Genomic DNA, 13,484 nt, shown 5'->3' on the forward strand with positions numbered 1-13,484 from the left:
TGAGTGGCTCAGTTGGTTAAGCATTCAACTCTTGATTTCAGCTCAGGTCATGACCTCACGATTTATGAGTTCAAGCCCCACATTTGGCTCTGCACTGACAGTGTGGAGCTTGCTTGGTATTCTCTCTCTCCCTTTCTCTCTGCCCTACCTCTGCTTTCTCTCTCTCTCTCTGTCTCTCTCTCTCTCTCTCAAAATAAATAAACTTAAAAAAAAGATGTAGCATATAAATCACTGAAATATGGAACAAGTTATTCTTTGCCTTATTATTACCGTTACAGGAGTAGTTAGTGTTATTAGTAGTAATACTAAGAATATTTAGATATGCAGCAAATCAGCCAGTTACTAGTTTAAAGCTAATCTCTTCAATTCAAAGCATATAACACCTATGGTGAAGTGTCTGCCAATTTATTTTGATGAATAATTGAAGGAGCATAGATTTTACTTAGAGACTGTTTCTTTCCCTAAGGGTTCATATTACGAGATGTAGCAAGTGATTTAGATCAAGTGTCTCAAGGCCAATTGATCAATTTATTTATTATTTTTTTAGTTTTTTTTCAGTGCAAAATTAATGTGTGCTTATTATATAAATGCAAACCATAAATATATAGAAACTGAAACCCCAATTCCCAGAAATAACCAACTAAAAGTGTTTGGTATATTTATTTCTAAAAATTTGTTCTACATGAATACATATTTATCTTTTGTTGTTGTCCATATTGTCCTCCCTCTGTCTCTCTCTCTTTCCTCACCTCTGGAGAATGTATGTAAATATATGCATAGATATGCACACTAAAGAATTTATATATGTACATGCATTCACACACATATATAATGTACACATAGATATAGTGGTAGGTAGACTAATGAGCCTACTAAATGTGGACTAAAGATGTTACATCCTATTCCCCAGAACCTGTGACTATGTTAGCTTATGTGACAAAAGTGCACATGAAATTAAGGTTAAGGATCTTGAGATGGGGAGATTATCCTGAGTTATTTACTTGGGCCAACTACGATCTCATGAGTCCTTAAAAGTGGGAAGGGAAAGCAGAAAAATGGGTCAGATGAATGTGACATGAGAAGGACTTGACGTGCCTTTGCTGGCTTTGACAATGGAGGAAGAGTGTCATGAGCCATAAAATGCCATGGCGTCTAGAAGCTGGCACCTGCCCTAAGTTTACAGCCAGCAGACAAATGCATACCTCAAGTCATTCATCAATGAGACACTGAATTCTGCCAACAATTGAATAAGGAAGAAAACTTAATCTCTCCTAAAGCCTCCAGTAAGAAAGGCAGTCCTGCTGACACCTTGACTTTACCCTAAGGAGACCCAAGTCTGACTTCTAACATACAGAACCATGCAATAATAAAATTGTGTTGTTTAAACCACTAAATTTGTGGTAATTTGATAAGATAGTGACAGAAAACTATACAGATATAAATGCATTTCTATAGTCATCTACATAGCCTGGGAGCTTCATTTTTCTTAAAAAAAAATACATGGACGTCTTTTCATACCATTTGCTATGTGTATATCTCACACATTATGGGTGTAATTTTGTAGGAGAAACTTCTAAAAATAGAATGGCTCACACAAAGAATAAACTTTACCATATGTACCCAAATTAGCCTTTGGGAAGGTTCTCTCAACAAATATTTCCACCAATAATATATAGAGTGTCCATATTCTATGTCCTTGCCTGAACTGGATATTATCAATCATTTTAATGCCATGGCCTTTGACTTTTACAGGAATGAAAATTGCTTTTGTGATTATTGACTTCCATTATTTATTCTTTGTCTGAATCTCACATGGATTCCAAAGTGACACATTATGATTTTATAAGAATGGCCTATTGACCTAGTAGATTTTCTTAGTGTCTATGATGAATTGGCAGTATAAAATTAGTTATTAACTCAGAAAATATTTAGACAATTTTGAATAAAAGACCCATACTCCTGAGTCCCAAAGATTTGTGTTTGGACTTATCTGACTGGGTAGCTAACTATTCACATTCAATCAGGTACTTCATATATCTCAGTTGATGATGTTAGTAACACTTACCCAAATTCCAATGCCACTCTCCAGTCTCTTCCTACCATCATGATCCTTCCCACTCCAAGTTCTGAGAGTATTAGTTCCTAAGTAACTTAATTAAAAACATAGGCAGTGTCTTAGGATATTTTCTGAATGAATAACAGCTTATATGCAGTGAGTTAAGGTAAATCTTTGATCAATGGAAGACTCACAAGAAAATAGAATACCTCAGACAAAGAGTAGATACACTTTATCAGAGAAGACTTTTGTGAAGACTTTATTTCAAATTACACTTGCTTAGGGAGGCAGGGAAGATGGCAAAGTCCTAAAATGGTCCTAAGTTCACCTTGTCCCATGGATACAACTAGACAACAGTCACATAACCTAGAAATATGACCTGAAGACTGGCAGAACAAACTACCCAACCAAAGGTAGGGAAGATGAGATATCAAAGAAGATAAGAAGTGTGAAGACACTGGGAGCGAAGAGTACCATGACCATCCATGGTGGGGAGGGAGCTGGTGGTGTGCAGAAGGGTAGAAAACAAACTATCCCACCAGGGACCCCACATGGGGGAAACGGATCCCCCTAACATTTGGCTTTGAAAGCAAGGAGGCCAAGGGCACCTGGGTGGCGCAGTCGGTTAAGCGGCCAACTTCAGCCAGGTCACGATCTTGTGGTCTGGGAGTTCGAGCCCTGTGTCAGGCTCTGGGCTGATGGCTCAAAGCCTGGAGCCAGTTTCTGATTCTGTGTCTCCCTCTCTCTCTGCCCCTCCCCCGTTCATGCTCTGTCTCTCTCTGTCCCAAAAATAAATAAACGTTGAAAAAAAAAAATTTTTAAAAAAAAAAAAAAAAAAAAGAAAGCAAGGAGGCCAAATCTTCTGAATTCTTAACCACTAGCTGGACTTAAAACCTGGAAATTTAAAGATTAGCAGGACTGGCTCTGAGAGAGCCTGGAGGGCATTATGAAGTGCCTAAAATACAGCATAACAAAAGGTCTGCAGGGATAAAGCCTGGAAGCAGCAGTCTGGAAAATGCCAAGGGCAAATGGGAGGGAAGTTATTTACTCATCTCCAGCTTGGCCCAGAGAGGCAGAGATCATGAGGAGACCTTCCAGGAACAAAGGAGTTGTGGGTGCCCTTTCCCTCCCTTGTCTCCTAGCATAAACGCATAGCCACCTGTGAGAACCAGTGCAGATTCCACACTTGTTACCTAACTTGCTTCTACCACCCCCTCCAACCTTGCTATGGCAGGTCCATCCTTCCCAGTCATGCCTACCTCAGTCCAGGCAGTGTGGGGCACATCCCCAGAAAACTGCTGAAATGTCACCAACACCTCATGTCTCAAACTGCATGCTTTGTGGGACCTCGGTTCCAGTAGTGGTGGCAGTGGCACGGCAGGTCTCATTTTGTAAGCAGACCAATGCACACCTTGTTAAAAAGCACCCCACCTGGCCAGGGACCAAACACTGCCCATAACAGGCAAAGAGAGCCTCTGCAAGCAACTGGACTGAAGGAAAAAATGGCCAGGACTCAACAGCATGCCACATGTAACATACAGAAGAGACACTCCTGGAAGCCACAGGTTCTGGTGAGCCGGGGACACTGCACTGCAGGGCACTATAGGGCCTCTTCTTCATAAAATCATTATCTGCAAGAGCAGAAGATGTCATCAGGCTGACTTTCCTACCACATATTAAAAAACACATAAAGTTACACAAAATGAGACAGAGGACTATCTTGCAACTGAAAGAACAGAAACAAACCACAAGAGATCTATGTGAAATGGAAATAAGTAATATGCCAGAGAATTTAAAGTAATTTTAGTATTTAAAGTAATTAAATCACTTGAAGTAATGATCATAAAGATACTCACTGGGCTTGAGAAAAGAGTGGAGGACATCCATGAGACCCTTAACCATGAGATAACTGGCCTCTCGGTGGCTCAGTTGGTTAAGTGCCTGACTTTGACTCAGTTCATGATCTCACAGTTTGTGAGTTCGAGCCCCACATCAGGCTCTGTGCTGACAGTTTGGAGCCTGGAGCCTACTTTGGATTCTGTGTGTCCCTCTCTCTGGCCCTCCCCCATTCTGCTCTCTCTCTCAAAATAAATATTAAATTTTTTTTTGGAAAAACCAATGAGATAAGAAAGAGCCATTAAGAGATAAAAAAACACAATAAATGCAATTAAAAATACCTTTGATAAGGGGCACCCGGATGGCTCAGTCAGTTAAGCGTTTGACTCTTGACTTTAGCTCAGGTCATGATCTCACAGTCATGATATCAAGCCCTGTGTGATGCTCTGCACTAGGTGTGGAGCTTGCTTGAGATCCCCTCTCTCTCTCTCCCTCTGCTCCTCTCCTCAACTCACACACACTCTTGCTCTCTCTCTCTCTCAAAAAAAAAAAAAAAAATTGATTGAATAAATAGTATGCTTGAGGAAGCAGAAGAATGAATTAATGACCTGGAAGACAGAGTAATGGAAAGCAATCAAGCTGCATATATGAGAGAAAAAAGAATTATCCAAAATAAGAATAGACTTACAGAACTCGGTGACTCCATCAAGCATAATGACATTTGCAATATAGGGATTCCAGAAGATGAAGAGAGAAAAAAGGGGGCAGAAAATTTATCTGAAGAAATAATAGCTGAAAAATTCCCTAATCTGAAAAAGGAAACATATATCCATATCCAGGAGGCACAGAGATCAACCAACAAAATCAAATGAAGGATGTCCACAGAAACCATATCATAATTAAAATGTCAAAAAAATGACAAAGAAAAAAAAAAACCCTTAAAGGAGCAAAAGAAAAGAAAAGAAGACAGTTGTATACAAGGAAACCCAATAAGGCTATCAGCAGAATTTCAACAGAAATTTTTTAGGCCAAAAGGGAGTGACACGATATATTCAAACTGCTAAAAGGAAAAAATCTGCAGCCAAGAATACTCTATTCATCAAGGCTATCATTTAGAATAAAAAGAGAACTAAAGAGTTTCTCAAACAAAAAGTAAAGGAGTTCATGACCACTAATGCAGTCCTACAAGAAATGTTAAAGGGGACTCTGAGAGGAACGGGAAGACCATAAGTGAGAGTATAAAAAAGTTGGAAGCACAAAACCAGTAAAAATAAGTATATCTATAAAAATCAGTAAAGGGATTCACAAAATAAAGGAATGTAAAATATGACACTATATGCCTAAAATATGGGGGTGGGGCTAGTAAAGCATGGGTTCAAACTTAAGTGATCATCAGCTTCATATAGACTATTATATGCAGAAGATGTTATATACAAACCTAAAGGTAACCACAAAGCAAAAACATATTTTTACATATGTAATACATATGCAAATAATAATGAAAGAGAAATTGGAGTATACCAGTAAAGAAAGCCACCCACCAAAGTATGAAAGAGAGAAAAGAGAGAAAGAATCTGAGAAAACTACAAAAACAACCACAAGTAACAAAATAGCAATAAATACATGTCTATCAATAACTACTTTGAATGTAAATGGATCAAATGCTCAGAGCAAAAGACATAGGGTGACAGAGTGGATAAAAAAATAAGACTCGCCTGCACACTGCCAACAACAGATTCATTTCAGACCTAAAACACCTGCAGGTTGAAAGTGAAGGTATGGAGAAACATTTATCATGCATATAGGATGTCAAAAGAAAGCTGGAGTAGCTATACTCACATTGGACAAAATAGACTTTAAAACAAAGACTGTAACAAGAGACAAAGGACACTATATAATTATTCAGGGGACAATGCAACAAAAGGATATAACAATTGTAAATATTTATCCACCCAGCATGGGAACACCCAAATACATAAAATGGCTAATAACAAACAAAAAAGAAGTAATTTATAGTAATACAACAATAGTAGGAGCCTTTAACACCCAACTTACATCAATGATGAGACCTTCCAAACAGAAAATCAGCAAGAAAACAGTGGCTTTCAATGACATACTGGACCAGATGGATATATTCAGAACATTCCATCTTAAAACACCAGACTGCACATTCTTTTAGAGTACACATGGAACATTCTTCAGAATTGGCTATGTATTAGGCCACAAAACAAGTCTCAATAAATTCAAAAATATAGATGTCATATGATGCATCTTTTATGGCCACAATGCCATGTAACTAGAAATCAATGCCCAGAAAAAAATCTAAAAAGAGCACAAATACATGAAGGTTAAATAATGTTCTACTAAACAATGAATGGGTCAAACAAGAAATCAAAGAAGGAATAAAAAAAATACATGGAAACAAATAAAAAAGAAAATACAACAATCTAAAAATCTTTGGGATGTAGCAAAAGCAGTTCTAAGAGGGAAGTTTACAGCAATACAGGACTACCTCAAGAAGCAAGAAAAATCTGAAATAACATAACCTTACAAATAAAGGAGCTACAAAAAGAACAAACAGAAGCCAAACGCAGCAAAAGGAAAGAAATAATAAAGATTAGAGCAGAAATAAATGACAAAGAAACTAAAACAGAACAAAACAAAACAAAACATGAACAGATCAATGAAACTAGGAACTGTTTATTTGAAAATATCAACAAAATCGAAAACCTCTAGCGAGACTTCTGAAAAGGAGAAAACTCAAACAAAATCACAAATGAAAGAGGAGAAATAACAACCAACACCACAGAAATAGAAACAATTATAAGATAAAATTATGAAAAACTATATGCCAACAAATTAGAAAACTTAGAAGAAATGGATAAATTCCTAGAAACATATAACTTACCAAAATGGAAGCAGGAAAAAATACAATATTTGAATAGACTAGTTACTAGCAATGAAATTGAATCAGTAATCAAAAAATTCCCAACAAATCAAAGTCCAAGACCAGATAGCTTCACAGGAAAATTCTACCAAACATTTAAAGAAGAGTAAATACTCATTCTTCTCAAACTATTCCAAAGAAATAGAAGGAAAACTTCCAAATTCATTCTATGAGGCCAGTATTACCCTGATACCAAAGCAGATAAAGACACCACACAAAAAAAAGAGAAATATAAGCCAATATTTCTGATGAATATAAATGCAAAAATCCTCAAAAAAATACTAGGAAACTGAATCCAATAATAAAAGAAACTCAATCACCATGATCAGGAGGGATTTATTCCTGTGATATAAGTGTGAGTAATATTCATAAGTCAATCAGTGTAATATATCACATCACTAGGAGAAAGGATTAAAAACCATATAATCATTTTGATAGATGCAGAAAAAGCATTTGACAAAGTACATCTATTCATGATAAAAATCTTCAACAAAGTGAATTTAGAGGAAATATACCTCAGCATTACAAAGCCCATATATGAAAACCTCACAGCTAACATCATGTTTAGTGGTGAAAAACTAACAGCTTTTCCCCTAAGATTGGGAATAAGGTAAGGATGTCCACTTTCACCACCTTTATTTAATATAGTCCTGGAAGTCCAAGGCATGGCAAACAACAAAAAAATACAAAGGCATCCAAACTGATAAGAAGGTAGTAAAACTTTCACTATTTGCACATGACATGATACTCTATATACAAAACACAAACACTCTACCACAATACTACTATGGCTCATAAATGAATTCAGTAATATTGCAGAATATAAAAACAATGTACAGAAATATGTTGAATTCCTGTACACTAATAATGAAGCAGCAGAAAGATAAATTAGGAAAGCAATCCCATGTACAATTCCACCAAAGATAATAAAATACTTAGGAATAAACTTAAGCAAAGAAGTGAAAGACCTGTACTCTGAGAACTATAGAACGTTAATGAAACAAAAATTGAAGACAACACAAAGAAATGGAAAGACATTCCATGTTCATGAGTTGGGAGAACAAATATTGTTAAAATGTCTATACTACCCAAAGCAATCTACAGATTTAATATAACCACTATCAAAATACCAAAAGCATTTTTCACAGAACTAGAAAAAAACAATCCTAAAATTTGTATGGAACCACAAAAAAACCCTGAATAGCTAAAGCAATTTTGAAAAAGAAAAACAAAATTGGAAGTATCACAATTCCAGATTTCAACTTATATTACAAAGCTGTAGTAATCAAAACAGTATGGTACTGGCACTAAAATAGACACATAGATCAATGTAATAGAATAGATAGCCCAGAAATAAATCACAAATACATGGCCAATTAATCTTTGATGAAAGAGGTGATAATATGCAATGGGAAAAAGACAGTGTCTTAAACAAATGGTGTTGGGAAAACTGGACAGCTGCCTGCAAAAGAATGAAACTAAACCACTTTCTTCAGCCATGCAGAAAAATAAACTCAAAATGGATTAAAGACAAAAATGTGAGATCCTAAACCATAAAAACCCTAGAAGAAAGTACAGGCAATAATTTCTCTGACATCAGCCTTAACAACATCTTTCTAGATATGTCTCCTGAGGCAAAGGAAACAAAAGCAAAAATAAAGTATTGGGACTGCATCAAAATAAATAGCTTCTGTATAGCAAAGGAAACTATCAACAAAACTAAAAGACAACCTATGAATGGGAGAAGATATTTGCAAATGGCATATTCCATAAAGAGTTAGTACTAAAAATATATAAAGAACTTATATAATTGAACACCCAAAAAACAAATAATCCAATTAAAACAAAGTGGACAGAAGACATGAACAGACGTTTCTCTTAAGAAGACATACCAATGGTCAACAGACACATGAAAAGATGCTCAACATCACTCATCATCAAGGAAATACAAATCAAAACCACACACCTTGTGTATCACTTCACACCTGTCATAATCACTAAAATTAACAACATAAGAAACAAGTGTTGGTGAGGATGTGGAGAAATAGGAACCCTAGTGAACTGCTGCTGGGAATGCAAACTGTGCAGCCACTCTGGGAAACTGGATGGAGTTTCCTCAAAAAGTTAAAAATAGAACCACCCTATGATCCAGTAATCGCAATACTATTTAACCCCAAGATACAAAAACACTAATTCAAAGTGATTTATGCACCCCTATGTTTATTGCAGCATTATTTACAATTGCAAATTATGGAAACAACCCAAATTTTCATCAATAAATGAAGGGATAAACAAAGTGTGGTATATATATATATATATATATACACATATATATATATATGCACATATATATACACAATGGAATATTATTCAGCCATAAAAAATGAAGTCTTGCCATTTGTAACAACATGGATGGAGCTAGAGAGTATAATGTTAAGTGAAACAAGTCAATCAGAAAAAGACGAATAGCATGTGATCTCATTCATATGTGGAATTTAAGAAACAAAACAAAGAGTGAAGGAGAAAAAAGAGAGAGAGGAACCAGCAAACAGACTCTGAAAACAGATACTTGCCAGAGGAGAGGTGGGTGGGGGGATGGGTAAACTAGGTGAAGGGGATTAAGAGTATACCTATCATGCTAAACACCTAGTAATGTATAGAATTGTTGACTTACTATATTATATGCTTGAAACTATTATAACACTGTTAACTCTCCTGGAATTAGAATTAAAAACTTAAAAAATAAAAAGTAAATTAAATAAAACTACACTCGCTTACCAAGTGTCCCCAGATTCCTCTGAGATTTTCCTTAGTTGTTTTCGTTTTCTTTTGAAGTGTTTCAAGTATATTTAACATTTTAAATGACTGTACAAACTCATTTTCATATAAAGCACAGCACGAAAAAAGTGCAAAATGTTTACCATAAACATATGGTTTTGAAACTGAATACCCACAGTGGATGCATCATCAATCCAAGTAGGCCCTTTTGCTCATTTCAAGAAACCACAGCTTTTTTCTGAAAATTTCTTGGACATTAACAGCTGCTACATCTTTGTTCACCTACTCTCTTCTGATCTGGTTCAGTTTGCTTGGCACACATTCACACGGTGTTAAGAAAGTTGTAAAAATCAGCATGAGTGCAACAGTCCTATCCACAATTTGAGGAGTGGGAGGTGGCAGACTGTGGGTGCATGCATTTCATATTATTAAGTACAGTAAACATATATCCTTAATGTTTTATGTTATAAAATATTTCCATTTGCTCAAAACTATGAAATGCATGTAACCACCATCCATTAAAAATTCATTCATATTTGCCTGAGTCTTAAGTCTTTTTTCCTTGTTTCTTTGAACAGTTTTCAGTAGATTTTCTAAAATAGTCTGTGACTACTGGGTGGTTGCTGTTACTCATTATATTGTTGCCTTTGTTGTTTGGGTTCAAATTCTCTTTGTTTTTGACCCTTAAAAGTATTCCCTCTCTCTCTCTCTCTCTCTCTCTCTCTCTCTCCCTGCTCTGATATATATTAAAACCAAACAGTTCAGAATTCCATTTCTATGTTGTGTGGGAAGGGGGCTATCTACATTGGTTAGTTCACCCAGCATTGTGTTCACCAGAAACTTGATATTTAAAGAAGGTGATGTGAAGAATTAGAGATTTTTTTCTTTCCTCTAGATACTGACAACTCAGGATAAGTGAGAAAAGGATACTTCCCAAAAAAAGAGTATATTGTTTACTGGCAACTTAATTCTTTATTCTGCTACAAAGTCACAGAGGATTTTTAAAGGGGTCAAATGCTCCTGTTGAAAAATTTGGACAGAAAATTAGAAACATATTCATTTATTTTTAGGGCTTTCTTCTAGAAGAGAGATTATAGTATTTTCTGCAGCTCCATAAAAAGAGCTAGGATTAGGGCATCTGGGTGCCTGACTCTTGATTTTCACTTAGGTCATGATCTCACAGTTCATGAGTTTGAGCCCTACATTGGGCTCTGCACTGGCAGTGTGGAGCTTGTTTGGGATTCTCTCTCTCTCTCTCTCTGTCTCTGCCTCTCTCTCTTTCTTTCCCTCTCTCAAAATAAATAAATAAACTTAAAAAAAAAAAAGGCCTAGGATCAATGTATGGAAGGGATAGACTTCGTTTAGACTTTGAGGGAAAATTTGCAGCAAGTTGTCCTGACTTTGTGGGAGTCTGTTGCCTTCCAAGCAAAATATAGTTACCATGTGTTTGGAGTGTTGTAGAAGAGATTGTTCTACTAAAAACCTGCTGTCCAGCTGACTTCTGGTATCCTCTCACACTCTAAAATTCTATGAGTTGCCATAACTGCAACAAAGCACCAGTAGATGCAAGTCTGGTGTAATCAAAGGGAGAGCTAATGAGCCTAAGCCAGGTACCCCCAGTCAGAATGTTCAGAACTGCAGATTAGTTTAGGTGGGAAATATCACAGGGCTTCCCACAGCAAGAACTGGAGGGAATAGAAATCTCAGGCCTGGAGGCAAAAATACCACAGGGAGAACTAGGAAGATAAGAATCATCTGGGGAGTTTGAACACATATAGGAGAAAATCAAAATCGAAAGGGAAATTTTGGAGAAAAATATTGGGGAAGCCAATGTATTATGTTTCTTGGTAAACCCAATTAAAAATTTCTTTATCTTGTTTTTTTAAATGCACTAAATATCATTGGTACTCACTTGAAAAATAGTTTTTGAAGTCTGTACTTTCTAATTCATTTGATATTTTCTTCTATACTTTTCGTGAACAAGTTGTACAAAATAGAAAAGTTAATGTTGCAAAATAAAGATATTTTATACTTTGAAATGAATTTTAAACATATAAAAGCAGTTAAAATATATGTGTAAAACTATGTTTCTAATCTTTCTGGGAGCATATTATATTTTTCTAATGAATCATGAAATATTAAGAGAGTGTTTAGAGAATACATGTTTATTTGTTTTATTTGCTGTGGGATCATAAATGGTAATTTGGTAAGTTCTGCCTTTGTTTTGCACTTTCTTAATTCCAAAAGATGATTAAACATCATACTCAAATAACTTACTTCGAAAGAAGCAGGAACATAAAAATGTTACTACCAAGTTTTATCATACACATGAATAAATAAATGCGTGTGCTGCGTGCACACACACACACACACACACAGTGCTTTGTTTTTTACTGAGTCAATAGAGAATGAATTTCTGGCCATTAATTTCTTTTCAATTTAAAAAAACATGTTTTAAGACTTGCTATCTGAAAGGCATTGAGTTAGGTGCTATAAAAATAGACAGATGAATGAAGGAAAGCCCGCCTTATAGGAGCACAAACTCTTGAAAGTATAGACATTGGGGTGCCTGGGTGGCTAATCAGTTAAGTGTTGGACTTCAGCTCAGGGCACGATGTCATGGTTCGTGGGTTCAAGCCCCATGTCCAGCTCTGCACTGACAGCTAGGAGCCTGGAGCCTGCTTCAGATTCTCTGTCTCCTTCTCTCTCTCTGCCCCTTCCCTTCTTGCACTTTCTCTCTCAAAAATAAATGAATAAATGATTTAAAAAAAGAAAATATAGACATCTACAAATATAATTGAAGTAGCCCATAGAGTGGTAAGAGGATAATTAATATAAACCACATGCTGTGTGTCTCTGTATCTTCTAGACAGCAAGTTCCTAGAAGGCAGATGTTTCTTCTGAACTGATGAATTCTGACAGTAGGCACCACCATCCCCAAAACTGTGAATAATTGCATATTCAAATAAAATCAATTATTATAAAACTAACATACTGAGGAATCTCAACAAAATAAAACAGCCAAAACAACCGGAGTAAGATTCGATGAATAAAAACCCCAAGTTAGATCAGTGTGATTAACTTTAACTCTGTACATACATTTGACAGATAATTCTCTCACATCCCAAACAGCATTTTAACGTCCACAATAAAAAGAAGAGTAAACAGTACATCTACTGTTTTTCTTCTCACACACCATTTTTATACCAACCGGGGTATCTTATAATTAATATAATATTTACTGAATCCTCACTGTTCATTGTTTTATTTATTCAACACATTTATTGAACACTGTATTAGTTTCCTTTGCTTGCTGGAACCATTTAGTAGAAACTTGGTAGCTTAAAAAAAACATTCATTTTATTTTCTTGCAGTTCTGGAATTCAGAATTCTGAAGTCAGTTCCACTGGGCTGAAAGCCAAGGTGTTGGCTTGGTCACTTTCCCTTTGAAGGCTCAGGGAAGTATCTGTTTTTTGTTTTTTGTTTTTGTGTTTTGTTTGCTTGCTTGTTTTTGTTTTGTTTGTTTTGTTTTGTTTTGTTTTTGCCTTTTCCAGATTCTAGAGCTGCCTTCCTTTCCTTCCTTCCCTTGCAGCTCCTTCCTCAATCTTTAAAGTTGCCAGCATGGCATTTTGCTCAGGAGCCACATTGCTTCTCGGTCAAATTTTCCTTTCCCTGACTCTGAAAAGGACACTTGTGGTGATAGTTAGGGCCCACACAGACAGTCTTCATCTCAAGCTACTTAATCACATCTGCAAAATCTCTTTTGCCATATAAAGTCACATTCATAGGTTCAGAGGATTTGGACCTAGATCTCTTTGGGGACCATTACTCATCCTACCACATGCACCTGCTACATGCTGGATATTG

Source organism: Prionailurus bengalensis, chromosome B2, assembly GCF_016509475.1.
Source record: "Prionailurus bengalensis isolate Pbe53 chromosome B2, Fcat_Pben_1.1_paternal_pri, whole genome shotgun sequence".
In the NCBI taxonomy this organism is placed as follows: Eukaryota; Metazoa; Chordata; class Mammalia; order Carnivora; family Felidae; genus Prionailurus; species Prionailurus bengalensis.